The sequence below is a fragment of the Mus musculus genome, chromosome 8 (genome assembly GCF_000001635.26).
Source record: "Mus musculus strain C57BL/6J chromosome 8, GRCm38.p6 C57BL/6J".
Classification (NCBI taxonomy): domain Eukaryota; kingdom Metazoa; phylum Chordata; class Mammalia; order Rodentia; family Muridae; genus Mus; species Mus musculus.
In genome coordinates this window covers 93,583,086-93,604,871 of record NC_000074.6, presented here as the reverse complement: position 1 = coordinate 93,604,871, position 21,786 = coordinate 93,583,086, and the positions used below count along the sequence as shown (strand labels likewise).

At 44.8% G+C, this 21,786-nt stretch overlaps 1 long non-coding RNA gene across 1 annotated transcript in view; it reads left to right on the top strand.

Annotated features, from left to right (window-relative positions):
• Positions 1 to 21,786, top strand: part of Gm26843 — a 185,722-nt gene that overhangs the window by 146,835 nt on the left and 17,101 nt on the right. The window contains exon 9 of the long non-coding RNA XR_003947433.1: positions 16,543 to 16,664. This is a non-coding gene — a long non-coding RNA (predicted gene, 26843). The remainder of the gene's footprint in view (positions 1 to 16,542; positions 16,665 to 21,786) is intronic.

Here is a 21,786-nt window from a genome sequence, read left to right as displayed (position 1 = left end):
ATGAGACCCATCCAGCTTCTCCCTTAAGTGGATAGCACCCCATTGAAATTCTTGGAGGCGGTGCCAAGTTCATTATGCCCCTTCCCCCAAACCTTCATCTACTTAGATGCTCAGAGTGTTGGTTTCTTTTGCCATAGGATTTTAGCTTAGTAAGGATGTGATTTTAGTGGATTGAGGTGGATCCTAGCCACATGATGGCTATCTTAGTAGGAAGGGTAAGATTTGGGCAGAGAAGATGATATACAGGAAAATGGCTATTTAGAGGCAGAGACTGTAAGTGTCGAGATGTACCCACACACTAAGGAATGCCAATGGTCCATAGCAGCCACCGTAGATTAGAAAAGTGTGAAGAAAGATTTAGACCTACATCTTTTGGTGAGAAGGATACACTATTTTCATCTTGATATTTGGACTTCTAGCTTCCAGATTTGTGGGAGAATAGATTGTGTGTGTGTGTGTGTGTGTGTGTGTGTGTGTGTGTGTGTGTGAAATTTTAAGACACCCTGATTGTAGTGTGTTGTGATGGTGGCCACAGGAAATGAGCACAAAAGTCAAGTGATGGTGTTTTCTGTGACTGCCTGTAGCATGTGGCGAGCTTCTCCCACCAGTGCTGAAGCTGACTTGTCTCATCAGCAGCCCAGCCCCAGATATAAATCTCCTTCCCAAAGTTCCTATTCAAAGAAGCACCCATGAAATCAGAACATGACAGTTCCCTAAACAAGACTTGCACACACAAGGACAAACCAGTTGACATTCAAGTGTTGAGGGGGGCAAAATCTCACAAGGCTCCATCTCTAGAAGAAAAGCTATATGCAATTCAGAGCTGCTTGTGGGGTGGGGAATTAGCTGTTTCCTTGGATGAACTTTCTTGTAGACTGCCTAATGCTAAGTGGTCAACTCTAAATACATATAAGCAACACTAAATTTATGTATACATATATGTGTGTATATGCATATACATACATGTATATATGCAGCAATCATTAAAAAGGAAGGGGACATAAATCTGAGAGAGAATGGGAGACATGGGAGGAGTTGGAAGGAAGAGAAGATGGGATATCTATGATGTGAATACTGTACTCACCTGAAATTCTTAAATGTGAAACACCAGTAGAAAGTCTCTGTTCCACTGTTGGGAGCCATTAAGGCAACGCTATTGTCCTGATCTCTGAATTGGGCCTCTCCCCCTGAGAAGAAAAGAGGGTCAAAAGCGGGCCACCGACACATGAATTCCGAGAACTACGGGATGTTCCAGCCCTGGGTCATCACTGCTCTCCTGACCACACCCTGACACCACCAAGTTCCTGCTTCCCCGTGTAGCTGTCAAAAGAAAGAATTTCTATTGCCCCCCCTCCCATAAGTACTTCTCCTTTTGCTTGTATTGCCCTACCCCTCCCACTGATAGGTATCTGTACTTCCCCCTTTGCTTGTGCATTTAAACCTTGGGCCTTTCTCAATACATGGGGGTCTTGATACAACTTCAGAACGGTTTCCGTGTCGTTATTCGTACAAGACCCTCGTCTCTCTCTACCCCCCATTTGGTTATTAGGAGGAGGTCCCCTTGAGATCCTCGAATAACTGGACCTGCTGGACGGGTCATTCCACAGCGATAGAAGAGCCATTGCTGTGTCTGTTCCCAGCCCCTTGGACTTGCATGCATTAATCCCCCATCTGTGCTCCATTTTACATTCATCCTTGCAGGTCTTGGGGTTCACATAGACTTGAAAGAGTCCTGGTCCCCATGGAGTTTTCAACTCTTCTCCAGACTTGTGGTGATTTGAATGAGAATGCTCCCATAAGCTCAGATGATTGAGCATTTTGTCTCAGCCTAAGGAGGAATTACTTGGGAAGGACTAGATGTGAACTTGTTGGAGGTGGCATGTCACTTCGAGTGGACTTTGAGGTTTTAAAAGCTCATACCATCCCCAGTTAGTGAGATCTCTCTGATGCTAGAAACTTGTCTCCTGGATCTACTGGTGCGTTGATCTTCATCATTCAAACTCCAGAACTCTGAGAACATAAAATCCTATTGTTTAAGTCGCCCAGCCCATGGTAATGTGTTATAGTAGCCTGAGGAGTTTTCCTCTCTGTTTAATCTCACCCACTCTCATTCTACCTCTTGGCTAGCTATTCACATAGTTTAAAGTCTTTTTTATTGGTAATTTTTTTAAATATAAAAGGCATAATCATAAAGATTTTAGATTTTTGTGGGCCTTCACGGCTATCTCTTGATGTAGTAGTCATTGATAGTATTTGAACAAATGGGTGTAGCTATGTTCCAATAAAACATTATCAGTGGACACTGGCATTTGAATATGGTATCATTTTTGCCTTCAATGAAATTTTCTTCCTTTGATGTTTCAATTCCAATAAGGCAAAAAAGAAATTTATTGAGTTTGTGGGACATACACAGGCAGCTGGAGTCTGTATTTTGATAGTCCCTGGGAAACATTCTCAGACTTCTTCAAGACAATTCTGCATTATGATAGTCCACTCTCATAGATACCCCCTCAAACAAGCATTGAGCATCCATGATGGCCAGGGAGCAAGTTTGTATCTGATGCTGGGGGTATGCATCTGAAAAAGACATGGTTATGAGCCTGGGCAGAGCTAGGGTTGATTCCAGGGCTCCCCTTCCTCGCAGCAATCCTGAGTCATGGAGATGTGTGCTTCCATCTAAACATCTCCGGCTGTATTTTGCTTCTCTTACATGCTCAGTGCACAGTGGGATAGAAGACTCAGCTTAGCACATTCTGATCACTTGCTGGCCCTTGCTTTTTTATGAGTCTTTTTTAAGTAGTCTTGTGGTCTTCTGTTCTTCTAGAGTTCGTGGGTGCTCAAGTATCCACGATGGTGAACTATCATCATTCAAAAGACTGTCGTAAGGAAGGAATGTCCCTTAAGTCTCCATCTTTTGTGTGCATCCCAGACACTCAGTAGTTTTGCTGCATTCATTGGAACATCAGAGGAAGAGTGTTTCATTACAGGCAAAAATAATAGTGTTCAAATTTCAGTGTCCATAAAGTTTTATTGGAACACAGGAAGTAGACAAAATATTCTCTTAATGAGATTACTGACCTTTTAATTGAAGAGCCACAGTTGTTTTGTTTTGTTTTGTTTTGTTTTTTTCCATTCATAGAACGCTCCCAAACTACTTCTATGACAGTTCACAGCCCAACTCATGAACATCCTGAGAACTGCAGGACTTCTGTTGGATGCTTTCCTCATCTGCTTATGTTGCCTCTTGAAGGAGAGGCAAGATAAATGGCTCAGAACTCAGGTCTTTGGCTGGGGCAAAGGAGCCACCCTACTGAAACATTCTAGTACAGTTTAGCAGAGAGTCGAGATTTCATATGACAGTAAAGGACCAGCAGAGTCAGATGGCAGTGTTCTGTTGGCCCTTTAGCTCCAAGCAGATGCTCGAGGCCCTGGAGGCTATAGATGCATAAAGTGAGCCTGCGGTGTGCCAGGTTTATAGACAAGATTTCTGCAAGGAAGCAACTTGCCTGAGAGAGGAGGGGAGAACCTTGAACACTTTCAGTCTTCATCTGCTTGTCTGTATTTAGCTCCAAGCGAGGGATATGAGAAAGGACCTCGGACTCACTCTCAAAACATTTCTAGTAAACCCAGGAGTTGTTACCTGCTGGGTCGATGGTGCGATTTAACAGGCAGGAGGTAAAACAGGAAGGATCTGAATTCTTTTTGCTAAACATACTGTCATCAGATCTGCTGCACTGACAGCTGCTGGTCTCCTGCCAGGTGACAGGTGTTTCCAGGGTCTTGTGCTAGACCTTGGATGGTGCCAACGCTCTGGAGTTGAGTTAGTTCATAGTCCACATGTATCTCAGAATACGCCGGGAGCTCACAGCTGATGGAGACTTGGGGTCTGACACTCCCCACTGCCTTCCTCTGTGACTTGGGATAATAATTCCTAATACTTCCCTGGGTCATTTTCCTTTTGTAAAATGCCCAAATCAGCCATTTTCAATCTTAGCTGCCCATTGTTACAGCCCAGAGGTTTGTTTGTTTGTTTGTTTGTTTTTAAAGTAATTCTGATATCTGAAGGTCCACAGCCAGTAAATCTGTGTTAAATGATAAATTTCCCACATCTTAGTAATTGATCCCTGACTTCTGGATTGGACATATGGCTTTGACCTTTTGATGGTGCAAAAAGTGATATATACTTAGTAAAAACAAAAACAAAAACAAAAAACAAAACCAAAAAATAGCCTTTTTCATTTCCGACCTTTTTTCAAGTCAATGATGGTATTTTCTTATCATGGTGTCAGACAAAGGAAATCAAAAATATTTTGGAGTGGCCTGTGTGGCTAAGTTGGCACGTTTGGTAGATCACATCTATGGAATAAACTTAAATTTATAGTAGTTCATCTAGCTCTAATTCCATTAACCTCTGTTTCCCTTATAGGCAGTGTTGATAGCCAGCAAGCCAGCCACATGACTGTTCTCAGAACTAAGGATACCCCAGCAATGGCTGTGTGATCCTTGGAGAGTCAGAAGGGCAGGGCCAGCTTACAGCTTTGGATTTACTCAGTAATTCAAGCTTCCGTCTCCAAGTGATGAAGACAATGAGCGTAAATAATACTATAATTGGACTAGGTGTGAAGAGACTTAAATGCTCCTTCCAGGTTCTCTGATCTGTTTAAATGTGTGATTGAAAAGTCAGCATTTCCCATCATGTGAAGGGGCGTGAATGTGTTCGGAAGGCTTCATACATGATGCAAGGGCAGCAGCCTGAGAAATCCTAGAGTCTGGCTGCTGCTGCTGAGGTCTTTCAGCTCTGATTCGGAGGTCCCCAGGGGCAATGATTCAGTCCCTCCTCCCCATGCTGGAGCCACTTGTTGACAGTAAGCTCAAGAGAAGTCACTGTTTGTAAGCTCAGCATCAGTGTCCCCCGAGAGTGCGGCCAGCTGGCAGCAGTGCAGAAAGAAGTAAACACATTTGACTTTTCTCTATTGACAATGCCGCATATGTGATGCTCAAGAAGACCGGATGTCTGTGTCAAGGCAGCAGGCTCACTGAGGCTTCGCATCAAGCCCAAGGGCAAGCCCAGTTCTTGCTAGGTTTACTGTGTATGTTGGTCCAAAGGTAGGTAGCCAGACGCAGCTATTGCCCGGAACCCAGTTCAATCCCTGGAACAGAAAAAAAAAAAAAAAAAAAAAAAAAAAAAAAAAAAAAAAAGAAAGAAAGAAACATCTTTAGAGACTGTCTCTTCAGATCAGCCCTCCAGAATGGCCACCTCGATGCTGGAAGAATCCAGAGCTAGCATAATGAGCAGAGATTAGCAGATTGGAAGCAGGTTTCCGGGCTGAGCTCCGAGCCTGCCCCTGACATGGAGAGATCTTGCCGGCAGTGCCTCTTCTCCACCACATAGCACGTGGCAACTTAGCGGCAATGAAATTCATTGTGCGCAATGGAGTGTCAGTTGCTTACTGCTAATGGATGATTTCAAATGGGGAGAAAGATTTATTCAGTAAGTCAAGCATACGTTTCCAAGAGAAGATAACTGGGAGTAAAAACAATTACATGGTTAAACGGGAAATTTTAAACACATCTCCCAAATTCTCCATCAGTCTGTGTAATTTGAAAGGCTGTGGGGATTTGGTTCAGCAAATTATTAATCGAGATTCTTTTCTTTTCCCTGTCTGGTAGCCATTTCAACATGCTAGTGATGGGTGTGGAAGAAACAAGGGGCAGGAGTTTGGCAGCCTCTTGCAGTCCCGAGGCTTGGATTTCTTGGGATTTAGTAGGCTGTCCTTGTGGTGGTCAGAGAGGGCTCAGGAATACTTTGCTGACATCAGGCAAGAATCCAGAGCCCTGCTCAGAGCGCCTTCAGAGGACATCTGGCCAGCTTCATTGTGACAGTGAGGTCCAGATTAGGAAAGGATCACACGAGGGTCGATTGCGGGGCTCTTTGCCAGGCCTCGCCACTGTTGTTTCTACGGAGTGGGAATACTAACACTGGCCTCAGTGAGATGTGCCAGGGAAGAACGGGAATAGGAAGGAGATACATTTAGTCCCTGGAAAGGTGGGGAAGGATTTGCCACGTACTTATTTACATTCATTCTGTGAGGATCCCACGTCTTTTACCACCTTACCAGCTGTGCCTACAGCGAGGTGAGGCTCCTGGTTCCCTGTCCCCCCTGCGTTGAGCACAGGCATAGGCAGACACAGCCCCTGACATTTTCCTTGATGGTGACAGCTGGTGAGACTTTTGACTAAAGGCATAAAGAGCAAGCAGCAAAGAACAGTTACTGTGTTAAAAGCAGTTTAAAAAATGTGCTGCACCATCTGTTTGGCCACAGAGGTTTTGTGGGGCATGCGTGGGGTTGGGGGGGGAGCCTCATCTCCCACTTCTGGGTGTCACCTTGGTCAGGGCCAGCAAGGAGAAACTTTTCCAAGACTGCAACCTTTGTCTTTTACTTACCTCAGCCTCTCTTTCTGCTCCCCATGCAAAGCCTCATCTTGGTTTTTTGAAAAGACATTTTCTCAACTTCTTCAACTGCTGATGAAGTACCAGATCTGTAGATCGTAGTGGATTGGCTCAAAGGTGGGCTTTTGCTTTCAGCATTGATTATGTAAGCTGGCACACTGTAAGAGAAATAGGACTTAGGATAGTATCTTAGCTGAGGACGGAGCTCCGTGGTAGAGCACTTTGTGTACAAAGCTCTGGGTTCAAATCCTAGGCTTCACTCTGTGTTTTCTTTCACATCTTAAAGTAGTCCACCTTTTTTTCCTGCTGACATTTCTTATTAAACTCACATCTGGTATATTTTTCAGTTTTGTTTTATTTTGTTGTTGTTGTTGTTAAAAAATTATAACAATACGTGTTCTAATTAGTTATCTCCGTGTTACACGGAAACTATTAATGTTGTTTGCTAATTTCACACACACTTCTTTTGATGAATTCATGTTTAATTACATGAATATCTTGGCGCTTGTATGTTTTTGATGTAGGTCATTATACTGATTGCAAATATCAACAGCTTTGTCTCTTTCTGTTGAGTGTTGAATTTCTTATTTCCTTCTCTTGTCTGTCACTGAGCAAGCTTTGAGTACAACATTAATAAGTAGCAGTGCTTCTGAGCATCTGCTCTGATCCTGTCTCCAGCTATCACCTGTGCTGTGAGTCCAGGGCAAACAAGCGTCGTTTGTTGTTTCAATAAAAAAAAAAGTATTAAAAGTTTATCAAATTTCAGCGTGTTAAAATCATTCGCTGAGATGATTTTAGTCTATTGAGTCACCTGGATTGTTTTTTAATTTTGTATTCGCCTTACATCCTGGCTCTAATAAACTACTGGTTTTGATTTTCTGATGTTTTATGTAGGGATTTTATATGTTTACTCCTAAACAAAATGGTGTCTTTCACCCCATATCCACTGCCTTTTCCTTGTCTAGTTTTGGTACTTCGTTGTGCTAGACACATGAAATGAACTGAGTAGCCTTTATTTCCCTGGTATAGTGCAGTGAATGGAATTACAGCTTTCTTGAATGTTTGGTAGAATAGGACCATTAACTCTTCCCATCTGTACACCTCAGCGTGGGATGGGTGTGGGTAGACCCTCTCTTGTTGCCATGGCTTTGACTTATTGTTCTTTGATGGTGGTCTTTCTCAATTTTCTTGGTGTACTGTTTCCCAGAAAGCTTTCAAATCATCTACACATGAAATGTTTTTGTGTAAATTAGTATGCACTCACTCTTGAATTAAAAAAAGAAATATATTTTGAGGCCTCAGAGATTCCTATTAGCATTCCTATTGTTTGCCTAACAAAGCAATGGTGAAGGGTGCATTGCGAAGACACCATATACTCATGCAGAGACTCTCAACTGGACACAGTGCTGCAGAGACTAAGTGGCTGTTGAGTGATCCATCCTACGTGGGGGCATCTATATCATGTCCTTCAAGGTCCAGGGACCATCATGAAAGATAGATTGTTAGAGCTGGAGGACAGGTAGGAGAATCGGGAACACTGTCTTCTGAATAGGACGTGGCCATTGCCGCCATCAACACACACACAGCAGCTGTGGGTACTGGTGAAGGACCAAACACACACACACAAGCACACATGCACACATGTAAATGTGACATAGAAGTGGGAGGGGGACTGGTTGGGAAGTAGGAAGTCAGCATGTATGGGAAGACATAAGAGGGTAAGGGGGTGCCTGCTATGATCACTGTGACCACAATACATGGTTTACATTATGGCATTGTCAAGAAGTTGAAAAATTGGTATTGGCAATAGCATAACAAAATCAATGAGGGCTTGGGAAGATGGCTATCCAAATGAAGTGTTGGTGAGTGTGAGAACCAGCTCCCAGAATCCATGAAAAAGCCAATGACTTTGATGGAAGGCAGAAACAGGGACTTCTTAGGGCAATTTGGCTAGTCAGACTAGAAGAGACAGAAAGCCCTAGGTCCATCAGGAGACCAAATCTCAGTATATGCAGCACATGACTGAAGAAGACACTCTTGGGTGTCCACACCTATATTCATATGGGTGTACATGTATATGTGTGCCCCCACGTACATACAACACACATAGGTGAACATGTATACACACATATATACATAACAATCCTAAATGGCACACTGAATTGTGTAAGGGGGTAAGTTGTATGCTATATGAATTTCTAAATAAAAATGAATCTTTCTAAAATAAAAATATCTTGCCTGTTATACCCCTTTACTTCATCCTAATGTTGTTTTATTATCTTCCACCCTATTCTTATGGCCTCAGTCTTTCATAAGCTATACGCCAAGCTTATTGATACTTTCAAAGAACCAGCTTTTTAATTGATCTATGCCATTATTTTTTTTGTTTCATAGCTTGCTAATTGTGCATTTTATATTTTTTATTCTTTGCCTCCAATTCTACTAGGTTTACTTGTTTTCCTCTAACTTAATGAATTAGAAAAAGGCTCACTTTCATTCTTCCAATTCTCTTCTTTATGAAATTTAAGACCATGTTTTCCTAGCTTCGGTATATACCTTCATATTGTTGGATACACAACCTCTCCTCATTATGCATTTATAGATAGCTTATTATTTTTTATTTGTTAACCAGGGGTCATTTAAAAAGTGTTTAACAGTCTAAGTCACACAGGTTGGCTAGCTATTTGTTATATTTTCTGCTTTCTACCATAGAAGACAACCTATCTGATTGCCTCTTGATAGGATTTGTTGACATTCCCTTTGTAACTTAGTATATGAGTAATTTTTTTCTCCTACAGTGCTGCCAATTGGACCCAGAGCCTTGTGCACACCAGGCAGGTGTTCTGCCACTACTGACCTATATCCCAGGCTCTTAGTCACACTTCCAAGTTGTGATATTCAGGTCTCCCCTTTCTTTGCAGGACCTACAGCTGTTTGATGTATAGTTCTCAGAGCTAGAGAATAAGACACATAGCCATAGTGAGAAATGGCCACCTTCTCCTCGTGACATTTTAGTTTTTCCTTTATGTAGTAAATCTATGCTTTCAGGTGCGCAGGAGTAGAGCTGTCTTTATGAATATTACATGCTCTTTGCATATCTGCTTTTGTGGTGCTAGGATTAAACAAAGGCCGCTGTTGATACTGGTCAAACACTTTGCCTCTGAGTTACACCCAACCCCTTGATAGTTTATTTCATCAAGTTGGAATAGCTCTTCCCTAGCTCCTTTCATCTTCACCTTAACTCATAATTATCCTCGGAGTACATTGTTTTAATTAGAATTGGCATAAATACATTTTCCACTCTTTTAGTGAGGTTTTGCTTTGTATATGACTAATAAGCCACATTTAGCTGTATTTTATATTAAGATTCTACTTTAACAATCTCTGTCACTCAGTAGGAATTTTGACCCATTCACACTTACTGAAACACTTCCTTCTGTCAGTGTTGAGCACATTTTATTCATATTAAGTTGTGTTCTCGTACATTTAACCCATCGTAAAAGGCTGATGCACTTTGAGCTATTGACCTATGCTGACTTGTGTCCAGTTTCTCTCTGGTGAAAATATTAAAATCCGTTATTTTTTCTTTTATTTCTTGCTTTCTGACAGGATTATCCTTCTTCTCTGTCTGAGCATTTACATCCTTATATACCTTAGGATTTTAGTTAGAATTTTCTTTTAGGACTTTTTAAAAATTTTATTTTTTACAATTTGTATATTTTAATTAAGATCTGGGTACAGTGCTCCCCCCTTCCATCCTCCAGCCCTTCCTGTGCATTTCAGTTTGTCACTGTCCTTGGTTTCTCTGCAGCTTACATGTTTTGTTTTGTCTTTTTTTTCTCTCCAGCCTCTTTCTAATTTTATATGGTCTCATCGTGTCTTAGAATTTTTTGTCATGTGCCTGAAACCAGAAAGAGAATCACCAGGCTGGCAAGATTGTTCTGTGATACTATTTGATGAGTCTGCAAACAGGAGGGGAGCAAGGGCTGGAAAGATGTCCAGGAGGGCACTGCAGTGGGACTGGGGCTGGTTTGTGTTGTGCTCTGAGTCACCAGGTATTGGGGTAGTTGTTATGTGTTGTTATTACATCAATTGCTGACTGATACAGCAGTCTTTCAGCCCAGGCAGGGATATTAACTCTTCACACATTACTTCCTTAACCCAAAGGCTTGGTTTAGCGATATAAAGGTCAGGTCTGGTTCTGGTGAGTGAGGTTATTTCCGGGGCCTGAGATAGAGACTGTGGCAGGAAGAAGACAAACAATCAAAAAAACCAACCAAACAAACAAAAAACACAAGACAATCAAAAGACAAAACAAAACAAAACCAAAAACAAACAAACCAAAAAAATCAATCAACCAACCAACCAACCAACTAACCAACCAACTAACCAACCAACCCAAATACACCACCCAGCAAACTGTGCTCATTTAATGCTTTCTGATAACTTTAATTAGGAACAGCAAAGAAAGATTTCGATCAGAAGACAGAGGACTGGGCTAGGTGGTGCCTGGGGGCTTCTTTGTTGTTTGTTTGTTTGTTTCTATGAAGATTTCCATGGAGATATAGGGGTCAGTCATCCTGCCCCAGGGTCTGAAATACCATCTGAACTCAGGGATTCTCAAAATCTCCACTAGGGCAGTGGAAGAAATGATAGCTTCCAGATGAGCAATATGGAAGCCAGGAGTCAAGTCTGACTGAAGTATCCTGATCTGTATGTTAGGAAATCAGGGAGAAGCTGTCCGGCTTCCTTCCCACCCAGAGAAAGGATGGATCTTAAGGAGCGCTCTGGCTATTGAGTTTCCTTTGCTTAAGTGAATTCCAAATGCTGCTGAAAATTCCATTCATTATTTAAGCCATCTCAGCTCCCCTGAGAACTTAAGTGCCCAGCAGGAAGGAAGGCATTTTCACATGCTTGTGGGCTGGGGAGGCTCGAGGAGCTGGGCTGGAGGCAGAGGGCAGGTTTGCAGAGTCTGTAGAGTTGGGCCAAGAGTCCATCCAGTGGTGGTGGTGGGATCGACTGGGACAGGGCTGGGAGCCATGACAACCACCCAGGGTGGTACCCTAACTTTCTGATCCTTTAGAATCATCTGATTCACTTGCTAAAAAAATTAGATTGCTAGGCAGATGTGGTTTCAGCGGATCTGTATTGGGGTCCAAAGACCGACACTTTTAGGTTACCCCCCCCCAGGTCATTTAGGTAACTAGGCAGGCATGGCAAATACTGACCAATTAAACTGTCTTTGCTTTAGGGGTGCTGCTGCTTCAGGTTCAACAAACAGTGAATTCCATCACAGGGCCTCAGTGAGCACCGGATCTAACTACAGAACAAACCCACTGAGATCTGAATGGCATGGGTTGAGGTGGCCGAATTGTAGCCACATTGGAACTTATAGGTTCCCGGAGTGTTTGATGCCCCCTTGCCTTTGGCAGCCCAATTTCTCTTTGTAGGAAGAGCAGATGGGGGGAGGGGGCGAGTCCCTGGAAGCACACAGAGCAGGGCTCAAACACTGCCTTATTGTAGGGCCATAGGGAAGCTACTGATCTCAGGGCCATTAATATGAACCTTATTTCAAATGATGCTTCTGCACCTAGTAAGAACACTTATTAGACAGCTTGTTAGCACTGACCAACTGTTTGAGAGGACACTGTCTGAGGAGGAAGGATGTGTTTTAGCTCATAGTTCTAGAAGGTTCAGCCGATGGTTGATGGTTGTGTGGTCCCAAGGACTTTGTTCTGAGCATGGTGATGGCTAGAATGTATGAGGAGGAAGCTGTACACCTCCTGATAGACAGGAAGCAGAGAGAAAGCAAGGGGCTGGTACCAGTATAACCTTTAAAGGCATTTCCCAGTGACCTACTACTTGGGGAGAGGGGGAGGAGCTCCCTAAATAGTGCCACCAGCTGAGGACCAAGCATTTAACAAACACAGGAGCCTGTGGGAGACATTTTATATTCAAATCACTTCAGTGCTCAGTAAATAACTACTCCATTCTAAGTGGTATTAGCCAGTAAGTACTTGGTGAAGGAAACCGATTAAAATGTAAGGCAAGAGCTACATTTTAAGTATGACTGTGAGCGTGATGGGGCAGGCAGCAAGAAGCCTCGGGAAGGGAAACCTGCACACAGGGAAAAGTAGGCAGGGCTGCTGCTGCCAAGCCCAGGGTCTGGGAATTGCATGTCTGATTTCAGGTCGAACATTTAGTGTTGAAATGCACAGGAGCCAGGAAGCTTCCTAGCATTGTTGCCTGTAATAAAGAAAAATCCAGACGTAACCTGCTGTTTCGATTAGAAGTGATGTAACAAGCAGGCTTTGGCCTAGTTTTCTCCAAGCAGGCAGGTCCCCTGGCTCTTCCCACACCCTTTTCTTTGTCAAGTGACGGCTACTGCCACCTAGTGGTAAAGACGGCACTGCACCGGCATGGAGAAAGATGCTCTGGGCCTGGGGAGAGGCTTTATCCAGGCAGACAAACCAAATAAATCCCCCCAAGTCTCTCTCTCTCTCTCTCTCTCTCTCTCTCTCTCTCTCTCTCTCTCTCTCTCTCTCTCTCTTAACCCTCCCCCCTCCTGCCCACACAACACAGTGAGACTGCCTGATTCCTTATCTCTCCTTGGACACGGGATTGGAAGATGATCAATCAAGGATATACAGAGGCGAGTCTCTTTCAGCCCAATGGCACCTCATTTTTCCTTTGGTCTAAGAAATGCTAGTATGAGAGGTTATAGCAGAATACTAAACCTGCAGCCACAAATGCTTACAGAAAACCCCTCCGGTCCAGGCTCCTTGCATTGCAGGTGAGGAAACTGACACTCAAAGATGGGGAACGCCTAGGGTGACGTCAAAGATGGGGAATGCCTAGGATGACGTCACTTGGTGGCTGGCGGCAGACCTTGACTTTAGCCTGTCCCTTCCCAGTCCTCTTTCTCTCATGCACACTCAGCATTAGTAGCTATGTCGGGAGTCTCTTAGCGCTTGGCAAGCGTGAAAACGGGAAATTTCAAACGAGGAAGGAAGCCACACCTGTTCATGCTTTGGCATTTCCGGCGGCTGCCGTTCTCAAACGTTTCAGGGAAACTACGCAGAATTTGAATTTATGGACAGAGTCAAGTAATGGAAACTGCGGAGAATGATATTTACTGTGCCCCTTGGGCAAACTTGCAACACCCGAGAGCGAGGGAGATGCAGCTTGGAAACCAAGGCAATATGTGAGGGACTTCAGATGTGGGGTCCCAGCTCCTACTTTCTTGCGGTCCTCTGGCCAAAGCTTGGGGTGTGGCTCTGGGAATCACGCTGGCCTTTGGATCTTCTAGGTTCTGTGTTTGTAAAACCATCTCTGGGTTCTTAGGAAGAACCAATGAGAGTACTGGAGAATGGGTAAAGTGATTTGCACAACGCACTGTATCCACAAATGGCTTATTTCCTTTTTCATGACTGAGTTTAGTTAATAGTCACCAGATGCTTGTGTCTCTTAAGTGGCGCGTGCCAGGCTGATTGTAATCATCTTAAACCAAAACCCGAGATAGAGCATCCTCAATGGGAGACCACGCTCTGCTCTCCTCTCAGGGTTTCCAGTCCGGCTCACCACTGTGAGCACGTGATCCCTAGAAGCATACATTCAGAAGAAACTGTCAAACAGTTGCCTGAGACAGCTGCATCATTTAGTATTCATTTAATAGAGGCATGGCAGTGCCCTTTGGCCCACAGACTCCATATTTGTGTTGCCAGTGTTTTCCATGATAATCATTAATGGTGGGTAAGGATTCACACCCACAGCTAAAATGCCATGGATTTAATTGTGTCTTATTAATCTTATTAATAATCTTCCTTTGTGAGGTAGCCTCCATGCTCTTACCCACTTTTAAAAAAGCTGTCCTGATATTTTATTATTGATTTGTCGGAGCTCTTTATATATTTGATACAACTTTGTCAGGTATACAGTTTTACAACTCATTCTCCAAATTTGAGGTTTCCTACTTCATTGTCCAGATGATGTCTTCTTAAAAGCACGGATTAAAAAAAAAAAGAACTAAGTCCCGTGATCTACTGTTTTGATTCACATTTAGGGTTCTTTTAATGTTCTCAGATCATCTTTGTTCAGGCTCAGACTGCAGGTATTTATTTCCCCTGGCGTTTTCTTTGGGAAGTTTCATGGTTTTCAGCTTTGTGCTTAGGCCGGTGATCTGCCTGAAGTTATTTTCATGGGTAGAGAAGGGGGACTCAGGATTCCACACGGATGAGAGTCCTTCGAGCATCACTTGTCAAAAACATTTTCTTATCCCCACTGAGCTGGCTTAACACTTTGGGAGTTGATTTTTAAGATAAAATCTTTTTAAAGTAATAGAGGAAAAAAAAGCTTGTGCTAAGTAAATTAAATGGAAACCAAGGCTATACAGGTCACAGCAGCACCAACTATTCAGGAGTTATACAATCCCATGGGTTTTAACTCCTGTATAGATTCATATATCCACTGCCATAATCAAATGCAGAAGAGTCCGATGTCCTCAAACCTCCTTCACACTGTCTTCATGTCAGCCTGTGGCTGACACATACCCCCTAGACTAAACATGGAACATTACAGTAGCCCGTGACCCATGTGCCCGCTGATTGACCCACATTGCCTAGATTACTGAACATACAGTAGCTCCCAAGATCAGGGCATAAGAGGCATTAACTAAAGAACTCTTAGCCTGATCGATCTATTGTATTCCTTTTAAATTTTTAGTTTTTACAGTAGCTTTATTGTGCTCTTCCAAAAGATTTATCTTTGTTTCCTTTTAAGTGTCTGTTTGTCACATGTGTAGGTGCCCATGAGGACTTTCTGTGGGTGCTGGGAGCTGAACTCAGGTCCTCTGGAAGAGCTCAGAGCTGCTGAGCAGTCTCTCTAGCCTTCTCTTCATACTGTGCTCTTTTCTTTCTGATTTTTTGGGGTTAGTCTGTTTTGTTTTGTTTTAAATTTCTTGTAGACTCCCAGGCTACCTCTTTGAGATGCTTCTTCTTCCTAACACACACACATCTAAGGAGACAACATCCATCAACCCTACACTCCCCAGGTTTTAGATGCCTTTTGCCAACTTGGGTATGCTGTATGTCAATTTCAATTCACTTCAAGTATTTTCCAATTTCTTTTTGACAGTCTTTTTTTCCTTCCTTCCTTCCTTCCTTCCTTCCTTCCTTCCTTCCTTCCTTCCTTCCTTCCTTCCTTCCTTCCTTCTTTTTCTTCCTTCCTTCCTTTCTTCTTTTCCTTCCTTCCTTCCTTCCTTCCTTCCTTCCTTCCTCCCTTCCTCTCTTCCTTCCTTCCTCTCTTCCTCCCTCCCTCCCTCCCTCCCTCCCTCCCTCCCTCCCTCCCTTCCTCTCTCCCTCTCTTATCTTTCTTACTGATAATCCAAATAAATTCTGCTACAGCTTGGAATGTATTTGATGTGGCCGTTATTCTGAACTGGTTAGTGTGTGTTCCAAGATCCATGCCTCTGGCTTCCACTGGCATGAGCTTAATGCACTCTTAAAAAGAATGCATCTTTTCCCTTGTTAGGGAGAACGTTACTGTAACCACTCATGGGAGCTATCCATTTGTTGAAGATTTTTTTATTTTCTTCATATTTAAAATCAGACTCTCCTCTGATTTTATTTATTATGTTTTGAAAAGATTTTTTCATATAATATATTTTAATCATTTCCCCTCCCCAAATTTCTCTGAGATCCTTTTTTTGTACCTCTCTACCCACCCCCACACTGTTTCTTCTCTCTCTCTCTCTCTCTCTCTCTCTCTCTCTCTCTCTCTCACTCTTTCCCTTTCATGTCATTCCTGACGTCAGTAGATGTTTCTTACATTTTTGGCTTTTAAACCAAACCAAACCAAGCCAGATCGGACAACGAACCATTTTCTCCAAGTTAGCCAAAATTAGTTGGTATTTCTATCATTTCATATAAAGGAGTCTCAGTCTCCTTGACTGCATCTGTGTGTTTTAAGTTTCCTTTCAACTCCGTAAGTTTCCCAGCCAGGATTCCAGGAATCCATTGCCTTCTTTAAGCCTGAGAATAGCGCTCACTTCCTTGAAAGGGCAAATAACTTATTTCATGGTTCTCCAAACACAGTTGTCCTTGGAGAATCTCAGCATGAACAGTGAGCAGAGAGAGAAGCTGGCGAGGTTGACATGAAAGGCGAGCGGTGCTCCAGGGCCTATTATCGATGGCCAGAACTCATCCTACTTTGAAAGGTAAGACAGTGTCCAGTGATGGACCGAAAGGATGGCTGCTCCCTCTTTTGCTGGTACCTACAAAATCTACATTGCTGGCAGCTCAGAGATGATGACGTGTATTTACTCATGGGACTCAATATTCAAAAAGAGGGAAATGATTTGAAGTGGAGGGGGAAAAGACAACAGGAATGGGAAAAGGAATATAGTTTCTCCATCGTATTTTGCTATATCTGTTAAAATTAAATTAAAATCTTAAATTATGGGAAAGGTGACTTGTTTGGTGCATAGGTGTAGCATGTGCCTAGCAGATTATTAGGAGCCGGGGACCATAGGGATAGTTTTGCTGATGGAGAGGAGGGCCCTTGGGGGATGACTCTTCTCAAGGTCATGTGGGGAATTAACTGCAGAGTAGCAGCTATGCTCTGCAGCAGATCTTCCTGCCGTGGATATTCCCCTGTGGTACAGTCACTTCCTTCTGTCACTCTTCCCTCAGGCAGTCCCTGAGGTACAAGTGAGTTTTTGTCAGGCAAGGTCTGAGGTGTGAAGGTGTTGGCAGCATCATCAGGGGAGGGTGGGGGGTAGGGGAGGGGGTGGGTTGAGCGCTTCCATGTCCTACACTGTGTTGGGAAGAACTTGGCAGCCCAATCAATGGTCCATGCCTTCCAGGAGTTCCCAGCCCAGGGAGAGTGAGACTCAGAGGCACATGCTACTTAGGGCTATGGTTGGACTAGTGTTATGCTCCTGGCAGGATAAGTCAAAGAAGGGGATGCCCAGCCCTGCTGGGGACAGCGGCTGGTTAGAGAGACTTCTCCAGAAGGGTAAGGTCTCATGTTAGATCTTGAAGTACACTCTGAGGTTTCCATGTTAGTGGGGCATGTTACCGAATCCGAGTCAGGCGAATGTTCTTCTTGCTTTTTTTGTGACATTTATCTTACAGTGGCCTTTGTGTCAACACTGCCAGTTTGTTTGGTCTCCCAAAGCCCCTTTGTAGCTGTATTGGACAGCCATGTGCCTCATTTCTCTATTTTGTCAAGAGAGTATGATCACACCATTCCTTCTCGATAGTTATTTAGTGTGTAGAGACATAAATAAAGCATATAGAAAGACATTCTATGTACAATAAGTACTCAGTCCTTGCATGGCTTTGCATGATCCCATCATTGCAGCTTTGTAAGCCAGACCTTTCCCTTCCTCTGCATACGTGCTAGAGTACGCATTTGAGACTCTTCTGGGTTAGCTATAACCAATAGATAACTCCCTTTTCCACAGCCTCTTGGTGATGTTCAAGGGCATTTGAGCCAGCCAGAAGAGTTATCCCAGTATCTCCTTATGGCTGGTTCCAACTGGCCCTGATGTCTTCTGCCAGCACCCGTGAAAAATGAACTACAATAGTTAATGCACAAATGGTGTTCAACCCCCTTTCTCTTCATTAAAATGTTCCTTAACTTCAAGTGACATTCATTGTCTGAAGTAAAGTCTCTATTCTGGCTGCTGGAAACCTCTAGCAGCTTCATGCTCCACTCCCAGAGGGCATCTGTCCTAGTCCTTGGTCTACTACTATAACTGAATACCATACTCTGGGTAATTAATAAAGCATAAAGGTTTATTATTCTGCTCAGGGTTTTGGAGGCTGGGAGGTCTGAGATGGAGGGAGCACATCCAGGGAAGAGCTTACTACTGGTGGGGGTCAGAGTCCCCAGGTGCTGCGGGGTTTCCCGTGGCGAGACAGCAAGTTGCTAGCCTGGATCTTCTTATAAAGCTACTGCATTATTCGTCAAGGGTCCAGTCTTATAATATCATCTCATCCTAATGCAGCCCAAATGCTCTGTTTACAGATCCACTGATGTATACTTTAGGGACCGAGTTGCAATGTGAATTTTAGAGGGGACAAATACCCAGCATGTAGCAGCATCTACTTAGAGCTCATGTCTACTTAGACGTGAGTAGGCTGGTTTGTCTGAACTATGCTGGCATTGTAGTGCATAGAGAATAGCTAGGCTTTAAGAAGCCCTGGGCATCAAAGAAGATGATTCAGTGCTGGCAGAAGACACCAGGGCCAGCTAGGGACACAGTGTGTGATTGGATCTATTCATAAGGAGAGACCGGGACGACCTTTCTTGCTGGCCCAGATGCTTTACCCTTGAACATCATCCCAAGGAGGCTGTACAAAGGGGAGTTATCTGTTGGCACAACTAACCCAGCGGAGTCTCAAATGCGTATTCTAGCAAGTACACAGAGGAAGGGAAAGCTCTAGCCTGCAAAGCTGCAATGACAGGATTATGCAAAGCCATGCCACGACTCCCCTTGCTGTCCCCATATATTGCAGAGATCCAGTCATGCTGCTGAGGATGGCCTTGAGAAGAAGGGAAGTGAGAGAGGCCCAAAGCAGGTAGTGGAGCAGAGTACACAGTAGCAAATGCTGTCTGAAGCCAGGAGGATGGGGACCTGAGCCCAGGGCTCCGCACTTGAGTGACTGTGAAGGACTGGAATTCAAGCAGCAGTGACAACCTCCACTTTTGCCTGTCACCTCCGACTCAGGGTTTTTCTATGTGGCTTTCTGTCTACTACATTCTGTCCCTGGTAACTTTGTGGTGAAGTGGTTGTCAAGCAGCACACCAGTCTCACATCTTTTAGAATCCCAGGAGGAGGAGGAGGTGGAGTGTGTCTGGGAGGGACAATATTCTGGAAGAGGAGAGAAATTAATCAATGAAGCCAATCAATGAAACCAGTTGGCCAAACAACTCAGGGGGAAAACTCCCAAAAGGAGTTTTCAGTCAATTGTCGCGAGAGAATCTGAGTTGCCATTTTTTTTAAAATGATGTAGACCTCAGAGTTGAGGCAAATGAGCTATGGAGAAGTGATTCTTGGCAGGGCCTTGCTGATTAGCAGGACATTGGTGAGCGAAAAGGGAAGGCGCAGAGCCCAAGAAGGATGTGCAATTACTTTCATGTATCACGTTGGACAACGGGGTGCTCAGATATTCGGTCAAATATCATTCTGGATGTGTTTGCAAAGGTGCTTTTACATGAAAGTTAGTCCTCCACAATGTGGGCAGCTTTTGTCCAGTTAGTTGAAAGTGTAAATAAACCACAGATAGCAGGGGTCTCCTCTCTTGACTGTTTTGTTCTGGGATAAGCTCAAACTCAGCTCTTGGGTCTCTGGCTTGCCAGTTGTCAGATGGAACTTTCTTCAGACAACCCTCCTCATCTTTAGGCTTCCAGACTGATGGGGGTTGTGTGTGGTGTCTCCTGGGTCTCCAGTAGCTGATCTCAGAACATCTCAGATTCTCAGCTTCCAAATTCCCCCCTCTCCCTCTTCCTCTCCCTATTCCCCCTCTCTCTCTCTGTATGTGTGTACACTCTCTTGCATGCATGTACACACACACACACACACACACACACACACACATTTCTATTTGTTTATTTCTCTAAAGAACCCCAGCCAATCAGATGGAGAAGGTAATGGTGGAAACCAAGACACAGTGAGCCCTGGACTTGGCACTTTCTGTATATCTTATGAGTCCCCAGGCTCAGGCCAGGAGCCACATTTCTGCATCTAGCCCATGGATCAATAAATAACAAATATTTATTGTGTACTTAGTCTGCTCTGCAGTGATGATGTATTTTACGTGTTCATTTGTTTAATCAATAAACACTTACTGGGTGTCTGTCTACTGAATGTCTGAAATGTACCATTGAACAAGATAAGAATCCATGAGCTCTCGAAGTTCACTTTGTAGCTAAGGCAATGTTGAACAATAAACAATAGATATAACATTCAAGTTAAGGGGACCCGCCGAACTTAGGAAATTAGTCTGAACAGGTGAGAGGGTGCGCCAGAGAACCTGACAGCTTCTGGAACAGGCGGAAGCACAGAGGCGCTGAGGCAGCACCCTGTGTGGGCCGGGGACAGCCGGCCACCTTCCGGACCAGAGGACAGGTGCCCACCCGGCTGGGGAGGCGGCCTAAGCCACAGCAGCAGCGGTCGCCATCTTGGTCCGGGACCCGCCGAACTTAGGAAATTAGTCTGAACAGGTGAGAGGGTGCGCCAGAGAACCTGACAGCTTCTGGAACAGGCAGAAGCACAGAGGCGCTGAGGCAGCACCCTGTGTGGGCCGGGGACAGCCGGCCACCTTCCGGACCAGAGGACAGGTGCCCGCCCGGCTGGGGAGGCGACCTAAGCCACAGCAGCAGCGGTCGCCATCTTGGTCCGGGACCCGCCGAGCTTAGGAAATTAGTCTGAACAGGTGAGAGGGTGCGCCAGAGAACCTGACAGCTTCTGGAACAGGCAGAAGCACAGAGGCGCTGAGGCAGCACCCTGTGTGGGCCGGGGACAGCCGGCCACCTTCCGGACCGGAGGACAGGTGCCCACCCGGCAGGGGAGGCGGCCTAAGCCACAGCAGCAGCGGTCGCCATCTTGGTCCGGGACCCGCCGAACTTAGGAAATTAGTCTGAACAGGTGAGAGGGTGCGCCAGAGAACCTGACAGCTTCTGGAACAGGCGGAAGCACAGAGGCGCTGAGGCAGCACCCTGTGTGGGCCGGGGACAGCCAGCCACCGTCCGGACCGGAGGACAGGTGCCCGCCCGGCTGGGGAGGCGGCCTAAGCCACAGCAGCAGCGGTCGCCATCTTGGTCCGAGACCCGCCGAACTTAGGAAATTAGTCTGAACAGGTGAGAGGGTGCGCCAGAGAACCTGACAGCTTCTGGAACAGGCAGAAGCACAAAGGCGCTGAGGCAGCACCCTGTGTGGGCCGGGGACAGCCGGCCACCTTCCGGACCGGAGGACAGGTGCCCACCCGGCTGGGGAGGCGGCCTAAGCCACAGCAGCAGCGGTCGCCATCTTGGTCCCGGGACTCCAAGGAACTTAGGAATTTAGTCTGCTTAGGTGAGAGTCTGTACCACCTGGGAACTGCCAAAGCAACACAGTGTCTGAGAAAGGTCCTGTTTTGGGCCTTCTTCTTCGGCCAGGAGGAGGTCCAAATACAAGATATCTGCGCACCTTCCCTGTAAGAGAGCTTGCCAGCAGAGAGTGCTCTGAGCACTGAAACTCAGAGGAGAGAATCTGTCTCCCAGGTCTGCTGATAGACGGTAACAGAATCACCAGAAGAACAATCTCTAAACAGAGTCAACTATAACTACTA